Source organism: Prunus avium, chromosome 7, assembly GCF_965620075.1.
Source record: "Prunus avium chromosome 7, drPruAviu1.hap1.1, whole genome shotgun sequence".
Classification (NCBI taxonomy): Eukaryota; Viridiplantae; Streptophyta; class Magnoliopsida; order Rosales; family Rosaceae; genus Prunus; species Prunus avium.
This window is the reverse complement of record NC_142290.1, coordinates 22,666,895-22,687,391: the sequence shown is the minus strand read 5'-3', so window position 1 is coordinate 22,687,391 and position 20,497 is coordinate 22,666,895. Positions and strand designations below refer to the sequence as shown.

The following is a 20,497-nucleotide window of genomic DNA, read 5'->3' as shown; positions in this document are numbered from 1 at the left end:
TGGTGAAACATTAAACACATACATACAACCTAATCTGACTCATGCTGATGCCCAATATTTGGCACATGCTTTCAAACAGCTTTACAATATATATGAACTAACATATGACATGCAAATGACTCTCCGCTGAAACATTAAAGTCATACATACAACCTAAAGTGACTCATGCTGATGGCTAATAATGAAAGTGACAAATACAGTATATGGCTTACCTCGTAACTAATTTCCAACTTCAAATTTTCAACAACTATGACAACGTAATGTAGCCCTTTTAGATTTGGACGTCAACCCCAAAAACTTTTCTTCTTCCTCAACCCCTGTTTCGCCCCCGCTCAAGGATTTCAAAACCAACAGAGCATAACCACAACGGTACGGTCAGCACTTTCCAACTCAACGCCAGTTTCGACGTTCCTCAAGGATTGACGTATGTCCCGACCCCAAAAACCCAACCACAAAGATGAAATTATAAAATCCAAGATTACTTTGTTTCGCCTGAATGGGAAACCCAGAAAAATGAGGGTGCTCTCTCTTCAATGTTACAGTTCTTCCTCAATCAAAGCTGATAAAAAAATGGCCTCCTCATTGAACTGAGCGAACAGCTGGTTTGGAGGGGACTTGTGTTTGGAGGCGACGTCTGTTTTGGAGGGGACGTTTTGGAGGGAGAAGAGAGTATTGGAGGGAGAAGAGAGAAGAAGGCCTCGTTCTAATACAACACTTACACTTACAATTGCTTTTCATACAGCCGTTAGATTGGATCTAACGGTGTTCTCATGTTATGTTCTCACATAAGCGTTCTCACTAGATCCCGACCCTCCCTATACATGCGTTGGAGATGAATTCGGGCCAAATTTTGGGATTTTTTTGGGTTTAGCCCCAGGGTTGGAGAAGGCCTAACAATTTATGTAAATTTATTTTATGATGTAACCACGTAACCCTCTCGCAGATGGGTATTTATGTTCCTTCGTGCCCTCTAACAATAAAGAAAAAAGTCACTTTCAGTTCTTGTAATTGACTGATTTTTTCATTTTCGTCCATGTTGTTTTAATTTTGTCAATAATTTTACCATTATAGTTTTATAATTGTAACAATTCCATGACACGCTATGAAAGAAATTAACCAATCCTTGTATTGGTAAGATTAAGAAACTACAGTAGCAAAATTGACAAAATTGATACCAAAAGGACGAAAAGTGAAAAATCGATAAACTACAAAGACAAAAAATGACCTTTTGCCCCCCTTTTTTTTTTCTTCCTCTTTTTATTGAGCAAGAAGAAAAGGCACCAGGAGTATCTCCAACTGATATGTCAAATTACCACATAGAAATGAAATGGCAAAAATTGAAGGTTAAAGTTGCTCTAACCGAGTAGTCAAATCCTACATGGATTTGGAGGATTAAAGAGATATGTCCAAAAAATATTAAACGTATAAACCAACCCATTATAGCTTTTGAAAAGAAAAAAAATATTAAACCTATATATAGCCCATCAAGTGACTGGGTCCCTCATCTTGTGTGGCTTCTTAGTGGTTTCCACATAATGAAGTTTGCAAGTTTGACTACAATTACCGATATGTCAAATTGCCACATAGACATGAAATGGAAAAAATTGAAGGTTAAAGTTGCTCCAACCGAGTAGTCAAATCCTACATGAATTTGGAGGATTAAAGAGATATGTCAAAAAAATATTAAACGTATAAGGCAGCCCATTGTAGCTTTTGAAAAGAAAAAAAATATTAAACCTATATATAGCCCATCAAGTGACTGGGTCCCTCATCTTGTGTGGCTTCTTGGTGGTTTCCACGTAATGAAGTTTGCAAGTTTGACTACAATTATAATGAAATCCTAGTATCCTAGTTGGTCCCACCACATAATGAAGTATGATATTCTGTATAATAAAAAAAGGATATGTGTGAAACTTAGCCCTAGCGGTCCTAAAAAAATATATGTTGCCTTTCTGCATTATGTGCTATCAAAGTCGATCTCATCATCAATACCCATAGTTTTCCTTATCCCTAATTCTCAAGTTTTAATCTTTTTCAATTTTCTCAAGGATCGCACAAGGCAGAACTTCAATAGGTACACTTGGAATTATGTTGTTGAACATATATTCATTTTGATAATATATATATTTTTTAATTACATTTAATATGTATTTGTTTTATGTTAAAACTCATTGGAAATTATTTAATGAAGCTATGAATTAGCGTAACTTATATGATTTAATGTATACTTTTATTTTAGCTAGCCCACCCGTCGAAAAATTCCTAGTTCCACCCTTGCAACCATGCTCCCTATCAATGCTATTTAATTTTTATTGCTTTTTTATGTCTACACTTTATTCAAAAACTGGATTATAAATTAATTAATTAAAAGCATTAATTATGACTCCCTAAACTAAGGAGTATGGTTGGAGTTGAAATTTCATAAAGAGCTCCTGAATAAATAGTATGTGCACACGATTGTAAATGCTCTTACTAGACAAGTAGTTTGTGCTCACAACACACAACTTGGGCCACCTCTGCTCCGACGATCAAAACAAGTGGATGGCCTAGATTTTGTTTCTTTCATATGGGACGATCGCAGTTGGAAATATTTTTGTGCCCCCTCAGGTTTAGGCCCTAGGTTGTGGCCCTTGTTTCTTTGAGCGAGTGCCGGCTCTACATAAGCGCATCTAGAAGAAGCATTCTCAAACACCCTCATTAGTGTGGATTGTGACATTACAACCATCCTTGCTGCAACTCTTTCTATCTTTCTAATTTTTATTTTTAAAACTTCATTTCTTTAAGAGATATTTTATTTTATTTTTATCAAGTCAAGAGCTTTCATTCACACTAAAAACATCAACAATACAACTAGAGATCATGGCCACTCTAGGTGCTACAAAGTAACCTTGTTAAAACCTTGCCATAAAAACCCTTAGTGGAGGAAATCCAAATTTCATTTATTTCTTGAAATACAAAGTTTACTTAGTTTTTATTTTTTCATTTAACTTTTATTTATCCAGTATCAAAATTTAGTGAAAAATCTAACAAATAATAAACACTGCACTGCTTCCTTTTTGGTTTTGGTGGTAATTAACATTGCATGAAAAGGTTTTTTTTTGTTTGAATGACCATAAAGACACACTATACGTACCCTCATTACGGTTTGTGTCAAAAAAAGATGTAGAGGCTAATAAGGACATCATATCTTTTCAGGTTATGCTGAAAAAAGGTGGGTACAGACTCACAATTACAACCACCCCCCCCCCCCCCCCCCCCTCCTTCTCCTATTAAAAGCATTTCCACCACACAACTGTGGCCCGGGCAGGATGGGGCCCAAGCCCCATTTCAATGCTCTAGTGTGCAGCACAGGCTTGGGCAGGAGGTGGGTTCTAGCAAACCGGGCAAGCCCAAAGGCAAAACGAGCCCATGCTCATGCCTGGGGGCTGCTGACGCCAACCTGACATCAACGCATTGAACTTATGTGCGTTGACACCAGGCTGGCGTTAGCCCTGATTTCCGTCAATGGCTAGAACCCAAGTGGCAAGTCCTGGGTTGTCGATCATTTTTTGTCCTCCAATCCAACGGCTGCCCTTTTTTATATTAAAAAAATTCGAACAAAAACTTTTTGAATTTTTTTTTCTATAAATACCTACCATTATTCTTTACTTTCAACACCAAATCTTCATACATTTTCTTCTCCTTCCAATATTATTCACTTTCCACACTAAATTTTCTTCAATTTCAAAATTCCATTTGTCTTCATCATCTTATGGCCTCTTCCATCGAAGCCGGAGGGGCATGGACAACCATGGAAGATGTTTTGTTGTGTGAATGTTAGGTACAAGTTGGTCATTGTCCGATCACGGGCAATGAGATGAAGTTCTCTCATATATGGAGAAAAATTCATACTGAATTTTGTGAAAGATCGGGTTCTGCTCATACGGAAATGGCCTTGGCTTGTAGGTGGAAAATTTTGAATAAAGAGTCGGGGAAATGGAGAGATGCGTTGGCAAAAACGAGGGACAACATTCGAAGCGGCGAAAATCTTGGCAACGAGGTAAATTATTTGTGATTTCCGTTTTATTAAATTTAATATCCCCTTTTTTTTTCAATTTTTATTGCATTTCCATTTTTTTTTAATACATTATGCAAGCACAAATGTGGTTCGGTGCTGGCCAAGGCAAAAAATATTTCAACGATCACCAATGTTGGGAGGTGGTGAAAAATTGTTCGAGATTCAAGCTTATTCCCACGGGTCCGACCATTGTGTTGAACGAGATGCCACTCCACGATTCAACGGCATTGGATTCGCCTTTGGATTCCTCAATGAATCAAGACTCACCAATCCAAAAGGAGCCAAGACCTATTGGGAGAAAGGCAGCGAAGGCCAAGAGAAAGTAATTCCTCCAATGATACTACAAAGGTTTTGGAGCAAATTGCTCTAAACGACACAATGATAATTGAGAGAGACATGGAAAGAGATGCAAATGAGAAGGCAATGAATGAAGAATATGCAAGAGAAAGTGAGTATATACGCAAACAAGACATGGAAGAGAAGGATTGGGAAACCATGGCCATGGATACGAGCCATATGTCCCCTGAAACAAAGTCATTTTGGAAGCTAGAACAAAGGGATGTTATAAGAAGAAGGCTTTTCCGTGACGACGGACCTAGCGACACCGATTGGTTAAATGATCAAAACCATTAGGTTGTATTGCTTGTCTTTTATTTAATTAGTTGTATTGCTTGTCTTGTATTTAATTAGTTGTATTTCTTGTCTTTTATTTAATTAGTTGTATTGCTTTTCTTTAGTGAATAAAGAAATCATTCAATCAAATACCTTTTTATTTAACACATTTCAAAACAAAGCATAATCCGAGTCAAAACACAAAGAAAGCATAATCTATTACAAAACACAACCATAACATAATTCAAAACAAAACACACAAAAAAAGAATAATTCAAAACAAAACACACAAAAAAGAATAATTCAAAACAAAACACAAACAAAGCATAATTCAAACAACGCATACATCAATACAAAGCATCTTCACTTGACTTCATTCACTGTCATTGTCTCTCACCGCTCATAAGTGCTTCATCAAGTCAACTTGACATCATTTATGAATATAAGAAGATTGCATCTCCGTATAACGATCAATACGGTTGTTGTAACGACCGTCCCTAACCAACTGTTCGTGCTCCAGTGGTTGTCCATTTGCTCTCATTGGCCTTTCATAAATTCTTGTCAATGCCATGTTCATGGGATCGTGTTCGAACACCTCTGGAGCATCATAATCATACTCATCCTCCACAATCATGTTATGGAGGATGATGCACGTCATCATAAGGCTTTGAAGCACCTCTTCATCAAACATACAACAAAACCCAGAATAATTGCCCACCGAGATTGAAGGATACCAAAACACCTTTCCACATCTTTCCTATAACCCTCTTGATAGACAGCAAATAATTTTTCCATCTTCGATCGGGGATGCGAAATTGTTTTGACAAATTTCGTCCACCTTGGGTAGATGCTGTCTACTTAGACGGTATTGTTGATTTCATAGGTGATTTGAGGGGCTTGACCTCTCAACACATTGTTGAACAACGGGGATTGACCGAGCACGTTGAGGTTTTTTTGAGATCTTGTAACTCTGAAAAAGGCATGCCAAACCCATGTATCGAATGAAATTGAATGAAGCAACGGCTTCCGAAATGATACTTTTTTGCCATTTCCTATTCCCATAATCTCATGTCCAAGCAGTTGGGCAATTCTTCCATTGACAGTACATACAGTCAATGCTTCCAATCATGCCTGGGAAACCTCGACTTCGGCTTTTTGTAAAAGCCTTTGGAGGTCCTTAGACGTAGGTTTGCGGAGGTAATCCCTAATGTAGAGAGTTTCGATTGCATCACAGAATCTGACCAAGCTCTCTAGTATAGTGGACTTTCCCATCCTAGCAATCTCATCCACCTGGTCTGAAGAAACCCCAAAACCCCAATAGCATCACACTTCTGAACGAAGTATGCATCGTAATTACAAATATCATTCATGACTTTATTGAACAAACGGGGCTGCATTCTCCCTCGAAAATCAACAATAGAGTACACGGAATTTGGGATAAAGTAATCTTCCAAAAGGCTCTTACTTCGATAATGTCTATGTTTGTCCACGTTCAGGCCACGATCGACTTGTGAACCACAGTGGTGGCCTTGCCTTGATAGATCGAGCATACCCACTGCCATGGCAACTTGTTCATCATCTTCTTCCTCCTCCCTTTCTTCTTCAGCTCATCTACACCTTCTTTCTTTAATTTTTCGCTCTTGCCTCTCTAAGCATCTCCTCATATTCGACATTGAGAGTGGACTATGAAATCTAAAATTTGATAAATGAAAGGATAGAAAGGATATGGTGTGAGAGGTTTGAATTGAGCCTTTGGTTTTATAGAGGGATTTAGAAGATGGAGATGACACGTGGCGTGATTTTAGATGACCTGTGGCGCAATTTATCTGAAATATGAGATTTGTATTTTATAATAAATATCGACACGTGGCAACCGAGAATCTTATCTGAAATTTGAGAGGTGAATTTTATAATAAATATGGACATGTGGCAACCGAAAATCTTATTGAAAAATTTTATCTGAAAAATTCATTCGAATTATGAGATATGAATTTTATAATAAATATTGACACATGGCAACCAAAATCTTATCCGAAAATCTTCTCCAAATTAATCGTTTAAGTAAAAATAAAAATAGAAAGTTAAAATGAATAGTATTTTCCCTTTGCCATGGCAATGGGTGGAAACACAACAAGTCTTTTGCAAGGGCTGCCACTATTCACATGAATAGTAACAGCCCTTGCCCTTTGCCATAGAAAACAGGTGGAAGTGCTTTAAGAAGCCCATAAGTCTTCTCCAAATGCACTACACAACCTTAAACCTCTGGTTATGGCACTCCTTATTTACAATTAAGCAGCTTAAAACTAGAAAGAAAATACTTGTCTCCTTCTCGTGTAAGTAAGAACTTCTATATTTGTGGCAGCAACAGTTTGGCATGTGTGTAGAAGTTTATTTTTTTAATTAATTCAGTATAAGTCCAAATGTTATGACAGAATTTGGGTGCAATCCACACACTTGTTGTTAGTAATTCAAGTCCTCTGACTTTTGTGCCATGTAGGATTACTTACCTTTTTTTAATTTCTGAGGTTTATATTTTAATTTCTTAATTTTTTTTAATTTATGTTGTGCTTCTAATTTTGCCCCTAAGATATAAATCAGGTAACCTCAAAAACAGCAAAATCGCAAAAATCACATTAAACAATCTCAGACGGCAAGAAGAGAAAAAATCGCAAAAATCATATCTTCCATAATCAATTATGGTCCTATCAAGCCAATATCTGCAGATTTCATGCTTCTTAATTGCCGAGGGTTTTGGGTTTCAATTTAGGGTTGAATTTGCCTTTCGTCTTCGTCAATTGCAACCGGTGGAATTTGTCGTCATTTGGGGATTTTCACCTTGCTTCTCCATCAATTGCAGTGCCTGTGTTTCAGGTATGTTGTATATTTACCTAGGGTTTAGGTGGAAACCTTTGACGATAACGAAACCTGCTTCCTGAACTAATTTCTATATGTAACTACTGCTTCCCAAACAAATTTCTTTTTCTTTTCTTTTTCTGATTGAGGACCCCAACTGTACCTTTGACGATAATTAAACCTGCTTCCTGAACGAATTTCTATATGTAACCACTGCTTCCTGAATGAATTTCTTTTTTTTTTTTCCTACTATAGCCCCCATTTTGCAATATATTTGATATATTGCTGATTGAGATTGAGAGATTTCTTACCAACGAGTTTATAGTTCCATTCAAATTATAGCACCTACTTAATAACGAGTTTTCTTACTATTACATGATTTCTTAGTAACAAGTTTTCTTAGTTTTCACATAACGATTCTAACAAAAATCAATCCCTGTTTTATGGTGGTTTTGTGGACAGAGTTCAAAGTCACTAATATAGAATTATGGAAATATAGTTGGGCTCCGCTACCTATACCATAGGAAAAAGATGAAGAAACCATTTCATCTTTGTTTTTTGTTCCTTTTATTCCGCACAACGAATTTCTTTTTCTTTTTTTTTTCCTTTTATAAACAATATGCGTATCCATGACTTCAAACACGAAGAGTATCAAGATTGTTGTGAGCGATCGTACAGAGGAAGCGGTGTTTCTCTATCTAGTCTTTTGCACGTTAGAATAGAAAACCCTAATATGTATTTTTCATCAGTGTACACATAAGATGGGTATGTGCATTATTATAGGCAGAAAGAGGACCCGTTTCCTAGTTAAGCCCACAATCAATTACCATCTATCACATTAATAAAATAGGAAACAACTTCTCTTTATTTGACCAGTATAATTATTCTAAACAATGTTTATTAAACCAATTAAACAATTTATTTACCACTTAGGTCACTTCATGTGGGCCACATAGAATATTTATAAAATATTCTTACATTCTCCCACTTGGCCCCTATGATAAATTTACTTAATGGTTCAATAAATAAACATTAGGCGCACGATACCGTCAGAATAATCCTCACTTTCATACGGTCGACATAAATTCCGCATTTAAGCAATTGTCTAATGTGAGTCACAGCGGTTATACATCAATAAGCAACGTAATCCCTTCCATGTACCACATCATTTAGCAAATCACCTAAAACAGTCCATAAGTGAGAAGTATCATAAAAGATCCAATAATGTCTTTGTCAGAGACTACTCCTATTATCATTCATCCAACCTCATTCATGTATACATATAATGGAAAACAGGAAATATTAGAAACAAAATCAATTATCGAGCTCAGCGTGTCAAACAAAATAAACTATCGTTGTGCAAACCACAAACTGTAGCAATTATTAGGAACTACGACCAAGACCCATTCTTACAACATGCTCATTAAATGTCTTTGGTCTTAACCTTTTTGTCAATAAGCTGTGTGCTTATGTTCTGAATAGACACTCTTTGTTTCTGAACCTCCTCCTTAACAGAAAAGTATTTCATCTCTATATGTTTAGCACTATTAGAATACTTATCATTTTTGGAGAAGAAAATAGTTGCAGAGTTATCACATTAAATTTTCAGCGGCTTGGCAATGGTGTCAATAACACCAAGCCCTGAAACAAAATTCCGCAGCCATAACCCATGATTTGTAGCCTTAAAGTAGCCAACAAACTCAGCTTCCATAGTAGATGAAGCAATGGAAGATTGCTTTGCACTTTTCCAGGAAATTGCTCCTCCAGTTAGTAGGGACAAATATCCAAAATTTGATTTTCTAGTATCAACACATCCACTAAAATTTGAGTCTGAATAACCAATTACTTCCTAGTTATCAGACTTTCTAAATGTGAGCATATAGTCTTTGATTCCTTGCAAGTATCTCATTACTTTCTTTGCAACTTTCGAGTGATCAATTCCTGAATTGTTTGGTACCTGCCCAACATCCCAACTACAAAACTGATGTCTGGCCTGGTACAAATCTGTGCATACATTAGGCTTCCTACAGTAGATGCGTAAGGAATACTCTCCATTTGTTTGCGTTCCAATTGATTTTGTGGGCATTGCATAAGTCTAAACTTATCCCCTTTCTGAATTAGAGCAACACTGGATGAACAATTTTTCATACCAAATCTCTCTAGAACTCATTAAATATATGCTTTCTGAGACAAACCCACTATACCACGTGACCTATCACGAAATATCTCAATTCCTATCATGTAAGATGCCTCACCCATATCTTTCATTTCAAAGTTCTTTGAGAGAAACTTCTTGGTTTCATGTAATAAACCAAGATCACTACTAGCAAGCAAAATGTCATCAACATACAGAATCAGGAATATAAATTTACTCCCACTGACTTTCAGATATATATACCGATCAACAGTGTTTTCTTTGAAACAGAAGGAAATAATGATATCATTAAACTTAAGATACCATTGTCAAGAAGCCTGCTTAAGTCCGTATATTGACTTCTTTAGTTTACAGACCATGTGTTCCTTTCCCTTTAGTGAGAAGCCTTCTGGTTGATCCATATAGACTTCTTCTTCCAAACTCCCATTCAAAAAAGCTGTTTTCACATCCATTTGATGAAACTCTAAATCATAATGAGCTACTAATGCCATAATGATTCTGAGTGAGTCCTTTTTAGAAACTGGTGAGAAGGGCTCCTTATAATCAATGCCTTCTTTATGAGTGAAACCTTTGGCCTCTAGTCTACCTTTATATCACTCTATATTGCCATTTGAGTCGCATTTAGTCTTAAAGACCCACTTACATCCAACTTGCTTGCAACCCTTAGGCATTTCAACGAGATCCTAGACTTCATTCTGTTCCATTGATTTCAACTCATCATGCATGGCATTAATCCATTTAGCAGAATCAACACATTTAATGGCTTGTGAAAACAAATTCGGATCCTTATTTATCCCTACATCAAAGTCAGATTCATGTAGATATACCACGTAATCATGCGAAATAGCAGACCTCCTTCCTCTTTGAGATCATCTTAATGTTATTTCATGTGGTTCTTCCACTGCATTTTCATTAGTGACGGTCTCATTATGGAGTGGTTGGTCATTGATTTGTTGTTCAACATCGCTTAATGGTTCAGCATGTGTAGGAACAACAACTTCCTTATCTCGTACTATGATTAGGACAATAAAGTAACCACTGATTGTTCTAAAATCCAATTTCTTTTCATGTGGATTATAAATTCTTATTTCTGCTAGGCAACCCTAAACATGAAGGTGCCTTAAACTGGGTTTCCTTCCTGTCCATAGTTCAATGGTGTTTTTGAAACTGCCTTACTAGGAACCCGGTTTAATAAATATACAGCAGTCTTAAGAGCATGCATCCATAAAAATATAGCCAATGACGAATTACTTAACATACTCCTAACCATATTCATAAGTGTACGATTACACCTTTCAGCAAAACCATTTTGCTTTGGCGTACGTGGCATGGTGTTTTGAGCACAAATGCCATGCTTTTCTAGGAGTTTTGCAAATAAACCAGGATATTGACCTGAATCATTATATTTTCCATAAAATTCACCACCCCTATCTGATATGAGAATTTTCACTTTTTTATCTAATTGTCTTTCAACTTCGGTAATGAACACTTCAAGAATGTTCACTGCCTCAGATTTTTCCTTCAATAGATAAACATAGCCATAACGTGAAAAATCGTCTCTGAAGGTGATGAAATATTTTTCTCCAGTAAAAGATGGAGCATCAAAAGGTCCACAAATGCCTATATTAATAATTTCAAGAAGCCTTGAACTTCTTGTGGCTCCTTTCTTGGTGTGTTTGGTTTGTTTACCCTTAATACAATCCACACACACTCCAAGATCAATAAAATCTTGGTTCGGAAGAACCCATTGCCTTTACAAGGTGAAAGTTGCTCGACCATTAGGGAGAGGAGTTGAGTAAACAAAAAAAAGCTTTCTCGTTATTTAAGGTTATAACATTCTAATGACAAAGCGTGGTCGACTCGATCATGATATTTCACTCATGATCTGGCTTGGTTGACCCAATCATGATATTGAAGGATGGGACCTTTTCTCGAAAAACTATGGATCACTTTCTTTACTAATCTTACCCACCTTTCTGTGGATACATGACCCAGTCGTTTATTTCATAAGAATGCTGAATTTTCATCAATTAAGCTACATTTAGTACCAACATTATGATGCAGAGTCAAAACTGTTTCAGCAAAAATATTATCAAGCTTTAACTTGTATAACCCATCAATTAAAATACCATAACCAACAAAAGAGGTATTCTTAAATAAACTGAAACATCCATTACCAAACTTAAAGGGAAATCCATCACGGTCAAGTCTAGAAATTGAAATCAAGTTTCTGGAAAAATTAGGAACATAAAGTGTTTGAAATAAATCTAAATTATGCCTAGTATCCAAAATTAAAAGAAAGGTTCCAATAGCTTCAACTGGAGTTTTGACTCGATTCCCCATAAAGATGAAATTTTCATTTGGATTTAAAGTTTGGGTTGTAAGGAATCCCTGCATCAAATTAGAGACATGAACAGTAACACCAGAGTCAACCCACCAAGTATTGTACGGAACTTCAGCCAAATTTGATTCGAAACATACTAAAGCCAAAGGCTTACCTTTCTTTTTGAACCATGCCTTACGTTTTGGGCAATCTTTCTGATAATGCCCTGTCTTTCTACATAAATGGCATGTATCATTTTTTAGTTCCTTCCTCTGAGCCTGAGTAACATTAGCAGGTTCACTACTCTAGGGCGGCCCTCCTTTCTTGCCATTTACAGGCTTTCTCCCATATTTTTTTCTAGCTCCTTGAGTTACAAGATGAATGAAATGATCCCCTTGCTGCTTAAGTCTCCCCTCCTCTTGAACAAGCATGCTAGACAATTCATCCATATTCCACTTGTCCTTAATGGTGTTGTAGTTAATTTGAAATGGTCCGTACTGAGGAGGCAAAGAGTTCAAAATAAATTCAACAAGGAAGAACTCATTCACATTCATCCCCAAGGTCTTTAGTTTTGCTGCTACATTAGTCATTTCAAGAACATGCTCATGGATGCTGATGAGAGTCTCAAATTACATCTTTTTAATATTATTTCGGAGACTTTATGATATAAATAAAATTTCACTTGTTATTACGTTTTATTCTCACCAATTGGATTTATGAATTTTCTGTATTAATTTGGTGAACTTATTAGGTGAATTTATCTTTTGTAGGAAGTTGGAAAGCCAAAAGATGAAGATATATATTTGTTCAAGTTCAAGCCAAGTGTGAAGAGAATTGCTGGAGGATTTTATTGAAGAATTGATTGTGGGATTATTGTGATTATAAAGAGAAGTAAAGAGGGAGAAGAGAAGACAAAACCGTTGAAGCTAAAGAGCCTATTTCATGTCATTCATAGTCATTTAACGCCCAGTACCTCATCGTTATTTATTTTCCACTAACTCTCCATCATCAACACATGTTTAATCCAATTAATCCCTCACTTGAACCCTTCATTACCTACCATGAATGTATTAACTTTCCACTCACCTCATTGACTACTATAAATCACCCATCAACTTATTTGGCAAGGACCACAACGACAGATTTCTTTATCCATTTCATTCAAAATTTAGTTATGTTTTTCTTTGTAATGAGTTGCTAGAACTCTAGCTAAGGCTAAAGGGAATGTCCTTTGAGTAAGTTTGTGAATTGTTCTTTAATCCAATATACGGTATGAATTGCTAAATTCTTTTATTTTTGGTTGTTCAATATTTTCATATCCTTTTATTTTGATTAATCTTAAGTGCTACTATCTTTTCATGAGTTCAATTATATTTTTCTCATTCTTAAGAATTGACTTAGCATGCTTTTAAATTAAAAGAGCAGATATTAAGCAATTTCATTTTATGAACAATCATTAATAAAAGATAACATTGAAAAATTAAATTGGTTTTAATTTCTTTATCTTCCGGTTAAAGTTTCTCAATGATAATTTTAATCAAGTTATAATTTGGATTAAAGAGCATGAAACATATTTTGCTTAAAGAATTGAACCTTGATGCCTTAGCATTTCCATTATTGATATTTCATTTGTAAACTCAATCTCTACAACAATCAAATCAAATTACTTTTCCATTTTGCTTGTCACTTTTATTTTGATACGTTTAATTATTTCTTTGTGTGCAGACATTTGCCTACCTGCTCCTTGAGGATACAATACTTAGACTTCCAAGATTATTACTACGTGTGACTACTTGCACTTGGGTAGACACAACAGATGCCTCACGTACCATCAAATTTCTTGGTGGTAAGCTTAGCCATTAATGTCCCTGCAAGGGACTTGTCAGCAGTCTTGAAATGATTTTCAACATTCTTCAAGTATTCCTTAGCAGTTTCAACTTAAGGAAGCGCAATCTTTATGTTCGCTACAAACATTCGCATAAACATAATGCTCAATCTATTCGATCTTTCCCAAGCCTTATGGAAAGACTTTTCTTCACTGTTGCTATTATCAGTAAGAGCAGCAGGTTTCTCAGTTCGGAGTGCTAAATCAAGATCTAGAACACCTAAGTGAAACTGGACTTTTTTTTTTGGACGAAATAAGCTTTCATTGAAAAGGAGAAGAACAAACAGACAGTCACTTATAGAGCAATAGAAACTCAGGGAAAAAAACTAAACTCGCAGAGTCTAGAAACGCAATTTTTCCCCACAGAGACAAAAGCACAAAAAAACAATTAAGGGGGACTAGGGAGTCCATCAGAAGCCAAAACCCGCACCAGGGACGGAGGTGGCTGGTTAGCCCATCCTTGCGGACACACCGCCCTTAAACCTATCGCTGCAGTCGCATGAGCCGCACGATTTGCTCCACGAGGGATCCAACACCAATCCACAGCAGAAAAACCTGCACTCAGGCGCCTAATCTCCTCAATGAGAGGGAGAATAGTCCAGGCCTTCGTGCAAATGTTACCCTTGACAATATCAATGAGGACTTTTGAATCTGATTCCATCACTAACCTTGAGTATCCTCTCAGTCTTGCACATCTCAGAGCCTCGATGGCAGCTTCCGATTCTGCATTCAAGGCACTGTTGCAGTAACGCTTACTAGAAAAACCATAGCAAAATTCCTTTTCCTGATTTCTAATCACCACACCCAAGCCTGCCTCATGGTTTTTCCAAGCAGCATCGAAATTAATCTTAATGGCTCCGATTACAGGGGGTTTCCAGGTACAATCGGAGGGAGTGAAAACACCATCCCCATTCCTGTTGGATACAGCTTGACGCCCCATCGCCTCAAATTCCTCTGCAGCTGAAACAGCATACTCCACCACTTTCCTGGGATCGATTGTTATGCCCTCAAAAATAAATTTGCACCTTGTTTTCCATATCTCCCACGAAAGAAAACTAACCAGGGACAAAACCCAAACTCTTTCGGATTTGGAAAACACCCGACTATTTAATAGCCCATTGAACCAGCAATCAAATGTGGTGAGACTTTGGGGGTTCACTCTGTAATTTAAGGGGGAGCCAAACCAGACAGCTTGGGTCCATGGACACAGAAAAATAGTGTGTTCCTCAGATTCTTCATACTGATTGCAAATGGGGCATATTGGAGATGAAATAATCCTTCTGCGATACAAATTTAGTCTGGTAGGCAAGGCCCTACCCATCATACGCCAGAGAAAAAACTTTATCTTTGGGAGAGTGGGAATCGCCCAAATTCCTTTCCAGACCCCTCTCTCAATCACAAGGGACGATCTGTTATTCCCCCCAATGGAAGAAACAGAGACCACCTGCAAATTGTAACCAGACTTCACCGAATACAAACCGGATTTGTTCCAGGGCCACACAATTCTGTCGTCCCTATGCAAGTTGCCAATGGGGACCTCACTGATAAGCTTAATGGTTTCCTGGCTCACATACTGAGCTAGAGCTTGAGTATTCCATGTTCTGGTATGACCATCTAAGATCTCACTAACCATTTGGGGAGCATTCAAAGGCACAGAGTTCATCGGCATGACAAAACCATGATGAGGAGGGAGAAGCCAACGGTCCTGCCAAATCCTAGTACTGAAGCCATTGAAAACTTGATGCCTGATGTTTTCCTTAATAACTTCTCTGCCTTCCAATAAACTAGCCCAACCCCAAGAAGGACGGTGACCAGTCACGGCATTCAAAAAATCACAGTTCGGAAAATACTTGGCCTTAATGATCTTTGCCCAATAGGAATTTGGATCATGAATCAGTCTCCATGCTTGTTTACCAAGGAGGGCTAGATTAAAAGTGTTGAGGTCTCTGAAACCCAACCCCCCATCTGATTTAGGAAGACATAATGTAGACCATGACTTCCAATGAATCTTTGCATCAGAATCCTGTTTTCCCCACCAGAACTTGGCCAGCTCACTATTAATTTCATCACATAGACCTTTTGTAAATTTGAAACAATTCATGGGGTACGTAGGGACAGCAGTGGCTACTGCTTTAATAAGAACTTCCTTCCCAGCTAACGAGAGCGAGCTCTGTTTCCAGCCCGAAATCTTATCCTTAACACGCTCCTTAACATAATTCATAGCTGCCTTCTTTGATCTCCCCCACATAGTAGGCATCCCCAGATAATTCCCGGGGTTATCCGTTCCCTCCATTCCTAGAATAGAGCCAATTGTAACCTTCTTCTCATCAGGAGTATTACTGCTGAAGTAGAGACAAGATTTTAGATGATTAACTAACTGTCCTGAGGCAGCACAGTAGCGATTCAGCAGATGCATAAATCTTCGGCAGTTAGTCTCTTCAGCGCTGAGGAAGAAAAGGGAGTCATCTGCAAAAAGAAGGTGAGAAGGAACAGGGCTTCTTCGTGCCAATTTGATGCCTTTGATCCATCCTCCTGTGATACATTTAGTAAGATTTTTCGAGAATACATCGCTTACCAGCAAAAAAAGGTAAGGAGACAAAGGGTCCCCTTGTCGAAGCCCACGGGAAGGCTTGAAAGTCGGGCCAGGTTTTCCATTAATGAGCACAGAAAAGGAGACAGAGGAAACACAAGCCATGATCAATCGAACCCAGTGATCACTGAATCCCATTTTGTAAAGAAGCGCCTCTAGAAAGTCCCACTCAACTCGGTCATAAGCTTTATTCATGTCGACTTTCAAACCCAGCTCGTGTCTACCCCCACCAGTCTTGAGCTTCAAGTGATGATAAGCTTCATGAGCAATGGAGATATTATCTTGAATCATCCGGTCCTCAACAAAAGCGTTCTGGTTTGGACTGATCAGATTTGGGAGGAGACTTTTTAGTCTGCTGGCAAGCAGTTTAGCCAAAATCTTATACGCATAGTTGCAGAGACTAATCGGTCGGTACTGCTCAGGCGCAACGGGATCAAGAACTTTGGGAATCAGGGCTATATGAGTTCTATTTAGCACCTTAATTTGATCATTCCCATTGAGAAAGCCAGAAGCAGCACCACTTACAATGTCTTTAACTATTGGCCAAAATTTTTGGTAAAAAACACCAGGAAAACCATCAGGGCCCGGGGCCTTCAAAAGACCCAATTGAACTACAGCTTGGTGGACTTCATCTTCTGTCACCGGGGCCAGGAGGAGCATATTCATCTCCTCCGTAACCACACAATCAACATTACCTAGGACATCGCTCCAAGCTCTGGGACCCCCAGATGAGAACAGCTTCATATAAAAGTGTCTGAAAACATGCTGAATATCATCCTCTCTCACCTTCCAATTACCTTGATCATCATTAATTCCGTGAATTTTGTTTCTTTGTCTCCTTTGTATAGTTGACAAGTGAAAGAAACGAGTGTTTTTATCACCCGCTTGTAACCAGTTGACTCTTGATCTCTGCTTCCAGTACATCTCCTCATTTCTCCATAGCTCCCCGAGAGCACCTTTAATCTCAATCTGTCGAGGGCGTGAAGATATGGAGGAAGAAACATTTTGCAAATTGGATAGCTCCTCAGATAGAGCCGAAATTTGGTGCCTTCCATTTGGAAAACAACTCTTACTCCACTGTTTCAGCCTGAATCTGCAATTGTTTAAGTTGGTATCCCACTGCCTAAACTTTGGCATGTTGTTGTTAATCCAACATTCTTTGACCAGGTCTTCACACCCTTGGTGTTCAGCCCAAAAGGCCTCAAATCTGAAAAGCTTTTTCCCCCGGGGGAGCTCAGGAAGGCACTCCACCAAAATAGGGCAGTGGTCAGAGCCAATTCTCATAAGGTGGAGGACACAGGAATTAGGCCACTTTAAGAGCCACTCAGCATTAACAATTCCTCTGTCAAGACGTTCCTTTACCAGCCCCACTTCTCCACAATTTTTCTCCCAAGTGAAATTGTACCCTTTGAAACCCAGGTCCAACAACTGGTTTGATTCCATAAACTCCAAAAGGAATCTTCGTCTTCTGAAATCAAAAACAGCTCCTCCTTCTTTTTCAGATTGCCATATGACCTCATTTAAATCACCCACCACTAACCAAGGGTTACAATCATTCCACCTAAAATTCTCCAACGCACCCCAAAAATTCTCTTTTTCACTCATATAAGGGACTCCATACATCCACGTGCACCGACACTGAGAGTTCCCCCTTTTGAGCTTCACAATGCCATCAATCCAATTTCTTGTGTATCCCACAATCTGAATATCAACATCATGACTCCACCATATACAAATCCCACCGGCTTGACCCTCCGGGTCCACCTCAAAGCCATTATAAAAACCGCAAGCCTTGCGAATCGTACGTATCCTGTGATGATACTCATGTTCACACCAATCTGGGAAATTTGTATCATTAAGTTTTGGAATAGATGGAGCAAGTGAATGAAGCGAAACAGGCACTGTGACTACAATTAAAATGCTCACAACATTAATCCTTTGAGTTATCAACACCTACAAAAATCAGAATTGCATACATAATCTGACAATCAATAAATGTATCATCACAACTCTCCTTTGGGTAGATACTATGACAATACCACTAAACGATTAGGATGCATTTATATCACATTATTGGCAACTGCACATTCATAATTAGGCAAGCTTTGCTATCTTTGGATATCCAAAACTAACCCAAATAAAGCACATACATACTACCAGAATTATATCAACAATCATAAGAATAATTTATCTACCTTTGGGTGACCCATAAACATCTCATGACTATTGAAAATCAACGTGCTCATATCAAAACCTTTAAAGAAACATAACAAGGTTCCATTCATTTATATGCATCATCTTACCATGAGTAATTGATTGATTATCACTTAATTTGAATTCATGGGACTTTCTAGTTTGGCCACTTTGGTGACTAACAAACAATTCATGATATGAATATCAAATTAATTGAACAACAATGATATTGGTAAGCGATAAAAATGTATCACTTAGTGAACCCATAATATTCATATTCACTACATGTCATATTGCTCAGATACTCATGTAATTCTTATATAAAGTAATTTGATATTAATTTATAATGAAGAACCCACAGCAACAACCCACGCAACAATTATTAATTTTTTATAACCAGTTAAAATTATCGAAATCATGGTCAATCATGCAAACATAATCAGTTCTTTCATAGTTCGATTAAATTAATAAATCAAATTCTATGATTATAAAGGAAAATCATGAGAGTTCTCAACCATGCTCTGATACCACATGTAATTCTTAATATTGGGTAAAATCATTAGACCCAATTACTTACAAGATCGTGAACCTCATGATTTTCACAAGAAACGGAAACTTAATAAACAATATGCGTACCTTAATCCATGACTTCAGACACGAAGAATATCAAGATTGTTGTGAGCCGTCGTACAAAGGAAGCAGTGTTTCTCTCTCTAGCCTTTTGCAAGTTAAAATAGAAAATCCTAATACGTGTTTTTATCAGTGTACACATAAGATGGGTATGTGCACTATTATAGGCAGCGAGAGGACCATAATCAATTACCACCCATCACAGTAATAAAATAGGAAACAACTTCTCTTTATTTGACCAATATAATTATTATGAATAATGTTTATTAAATCAATTAAACAATTTATTTACCACATAGGTCACTTCATGTGGGCCACATAGAATATTTATAAAATATTCTTACATAATGGACTAGTGATTGCCGAGATCTGGTCCCATATGCTCTTTTTTTTTTTTTGGACAAGTACATGCAACTGTTGTATTCTTCTTCTTTTTGTTCATTTTTTTCCCCTCTCAAATATAGATACTTGTAGGTAAATTTCTCTCAGTAGCAATTGTAGGTTCTCGGACAGATGAAGACCAAAAAAGGCTGAACAATGCATATATCACTGAGTTTTAAGCTTTCATTACTTCTTCTGTTGGCGTGACTTGTGGACTATTGACTTACTTTCCTTACACACCAAGGATTCCTATTATAATTGTTATTGATTTACTTTAATTTCTGATTTCCTACTGTAAATATAAATAGGAATTTATTATTTACTTGGCCACTAAGGCTCCGTTGTATGGTAAATATGACCTCCTACAAGGAGAAGAATACACAGAAAATTCCTACAAACAAATATTCTCTCATAATTATCATATTTTAGCATGGTATCAAAGCGGCGATCTTGGGATTGTTGACTCTAGTTTCTAAACCCTAGCCGCCACCATGGGGGAAGAAGACTCTCCTAATCCTCATGGAAGTAGCACCACTGCTTCCTCCTCTCCTTCTTAACCAACCATAGCTAAGTTAAGTTCCCAGGTGGCTCAACTTCTAAAGATGCAGACCTAGACCTCAAACCCAATCCTAAATCAGAAACCTACCCAGACGACCCCAAACTCGACTCAAATGATATCCCCGAACTCGACTCAGATGACAACCTCGAAAACCGGACTCAGACAACAAGCTCAAACTCGACTCAGACAACGATCCCGACGACGATTACCTATGAAGCTTCCGCTGCACAGATCGACATCAAGTTGGATGGCACCAACT

General features: G+C 37.6%; 1 pseudogene; it reads right to left on the bottom strand.

Annotated features, from left to right (window-relative positions):
* Nucleotides 1-12,033: 12,033 nt before the first annotated feature.
* On the bottom strand, nt 12,034-18,760 carry LOC148293147 (uncharacterized; annotated as a pseudogene).
* Between the last annotated feature and the right edge of the window lie 1,737 nt (nt 18,761-20,497).